General features: G+C 58.9%; 1 pseudogene; it reads right to left on the bottom strand.

Annotated features, from left to right (window-relative positions):
- LOC123167957 (dof zinc finger protein 2-like) overlaps positions 1 to 207 on the bottom strand; it is a 1,125-nt pseudogene extending 918 nt beyond the window's left edge.
- Between the last annotated feature and the right edge of the window lie 2,623 nt (positions 208 to 2,830).

Genomic DNA, 2,830 nt, shown 5'->3' with positions numbered 1-2,830 from the left:
GCCCCCCTGCCTCACCTCCAGCGCCCCGACGCCGCCCGCCGCGCCGACGCCGTCGCCGTCGTATAATCCTCCGGCCTGCTGCGCCAGAGCGCCGCACGAGAAGCCCTGCGCCACGACGGAGGAAGGCGGCGGCTGCCTAGGGATCAAGTAAGAGAGGGGCGACGAAGCGGAAGAGGAAGAAGAGCCAGGCGGAAAGGGCGACGCCATGGCTGGCCGGTCCGCGCGGCGAGGGCCAGGGCAGCAGCCTGCTGGCGCTGGCGGCGGCGAGGCGGGCGCGCTTGCTGCTGCGCGGGGAGGAAGACGGCGACGATAACGACGACCAGGTGGAAGAAGAGGAGTTCCATGGTGAGGCTCTGTGCATGTCGCTCGGACCGGCCGGTCTGCCGCCGCAGCTGCCCTCCCCCTGCCTCGGTGCGATCTCCTTGCTTCAGCTGTGACTGTGAGAGGTGGTGCTGGCTAGTGAGACGGTGATGGCTCTCGCCGGGAAGCTAAGGTGAATCGGAGGCGTCTCGGCGGTCGTGTCTGCGCTGGTTATATAGGGAGCGGGCGCGCGCGCAAGCTTCGACCTTCGGTTAGGTGAGGGAGGGGGAGAGAGGCGGCTCGGTTGCTTAGGAGTTAAGGCCATAGTGGAGGGGACGGAGATCTGCGCGCGCAACGGGAAAGCTTTGCAGCAAGCAAACGTATACGTGGAACGACGATCTGACGGTGGGCGGGCGCCCTAGTCGCGCGCGCTTTTGCCGAGTACAGTCAGGTCTAGGTGTTCGTGGCAAGAGAGACACAGCTCGTGTGTCACCTGCTCGTTTTTATAAGGGAAGTGTTTAGGAACGGCGCACCGGACGAACCGTTCCGCCGGTCCCACGCGGGCCACTCGATCGAACCGACGCGTAGCGCATCGTACGCTCGCGCTCCTCCCGATCCCCTTCTTCCTCCTCCCGATCCCCTTCTTCCTCTTCCTCTTCCTCGCGTCGCGCCGCCCTCTTCTTCTGCCCTCTCCTCCCCACCCCTTCCCCATCCCTTCCCCCTCCTCCCCCCCGCCCCCCGATCGCAGCGCCACGCGCTCCCCTTCCCGCTCGAAGCTCACCGGCGACCATCCCATCTCGCCGGCGATCGAGGGGCGGTGACAACGGGAGATGCTGCAACCGGTGCTACGGGGTGCTACCACGGCAACGCCTCCCTCGCATGCATCGGAGCTCTACCTACCTCGTCGGACCCGGCCACGCCGGAGCTGCAACCAGCCATGGCAGACTACCCCTCACGGTGAATTTTTGCTGGAACCGGTTGTAGCGAATTCAATCGCCGGTGGTAGCAAAAATCTACTACGGTTGCAGCAAAACGGCGTCATCGTCATCACGGGGTCGCAGCCGGTGAAGCGCTCCCTCGCCGGCCGCCATGGCTGCCTGCAGCCACGCCCGGATCCTCCCGCGTATACAAGTGTTGCAACCGTCACCTAGAAAAGCTTCAACACCCGTTGAAAAAAGCTTCAACCATAGACATAGAAAGCTTCAATGGCACTGCACAAAAAGGGAAAGCTGCAACCGTTGTTGGATTTTGCTACTACCGGTAAAGCTTTTTGCTACATCCATCAGGCAGAGTTACGACCTCGCGAGGACGACAATGATTTTTTTGCTGCAACCGTAGCAGGCTTTTTGCTACTACCGTTGGAGGTTTTTGCTACATCCAGTAGATAAAAAAGCTTCAACCAGACAACGAAATACAGGAAAAGTTACAACCGTTTTGACAAAAAGCTTCAACCCGCAGATGAAAAAGCTTCAAAAAGAGATTGAGAAAATCCTCCTTCGACAACGACCATGGCGTATCTCTGTGTTTTTGTTGCAACCGCAGAGTAAAAAGCTTGCAACCCTTTTGTGAAGAAAGCTTCAAGCTCAGGTGAAAAAAGCTTCATTTGGCACGGTGGAAAGCTTCAATCCGCGAGAAAAGCTTCATCAGGCATAGAGAAAAGCTTCAACCGATGAGATAAAAAGCTTCAACCTGACTCGCCAATGGCAGCGAGCAGCGACGTTGAGAGCTGCGTCGGCGACACGACAGTGCAGCGACGGTGGCGGCTGCTAGGCGCTGCGACGACAAGGGGTGCCGGTGTGCTTCAAGACTGGCGACGAGGACAGCCGGCGAGGGCGGGGACTGGCGACGAGGACGGGCGGCGAGGGCGGGGACCGGCGACGAGGACGGGCGGCGAGGGCGGGGTCCGGCGACGACGAGGAAGACCGGCGAGGGTGGGGACCGGCGACCACCGGAGGGCAGGCGAAGGGGGCGGCGAGGGGGGGGGGAACGCATGCGGCGGCGAGACGGGGAGGAAGAGAACGACCTGATTGGATCCAACGGATCGGGACGGGCTGATCGGACGGCTAGGGTTGGACCGGCCGAAGCGTTCGGCCGGTGCGCCGGCGCCTAGCATCGCCCTTTTTCTAATGCCCTAAAATCATCTGTAGCAAGCGCTTAGGTTATAATGTCACCTGCTCGTTTTTCTAATGCCCTAAAATCATTCCTAGCTAGCAAGCGCTTAGGTTATGTATGTATCATATCAGCATCCATGAACTATGCTTGCCCAGTGGAGATCATTTCTGCCTTGCCAAGATACAAACAACAAAGGATGGGGTTTGATATCAGCATCCATGAACCATGCTTGCCAGTGGAGATCATTTCTGCCTTGCCAAGATACAAACAACAAATGATGGGGTTTGATATCGGGAGAGGCAGATGATACAACCATGAGAGAAGCTACACCTACTGATACATTCTTATGGAACTACTGCTACTCAGTAAAAATCAGGGTGGATTAGTGGGAGAGGGTCTGGAAAATCCCCTCGATAAC

Source organism: Triticum aestivum, chromosome 1D (assembly GCF_018294505.1).
Source record: "Triticum aestivum cultivar Chinese Spring chromosome 1D, IWGSC CS RefSeq v2.1, whole genome shotgun sequence".
NCBI classification, from domain to species: Eukaryota; Viridiplantae; Streptophyta; class Magnoliopsida; order Poales; family Poaceae; genus Triticum; species Triticum aestivum.
The sequence above is the reverse complement of the archived record's forward strand: the minus strand, read 5'-3'. Positions and strand labels throughout refer to the sequence as shown.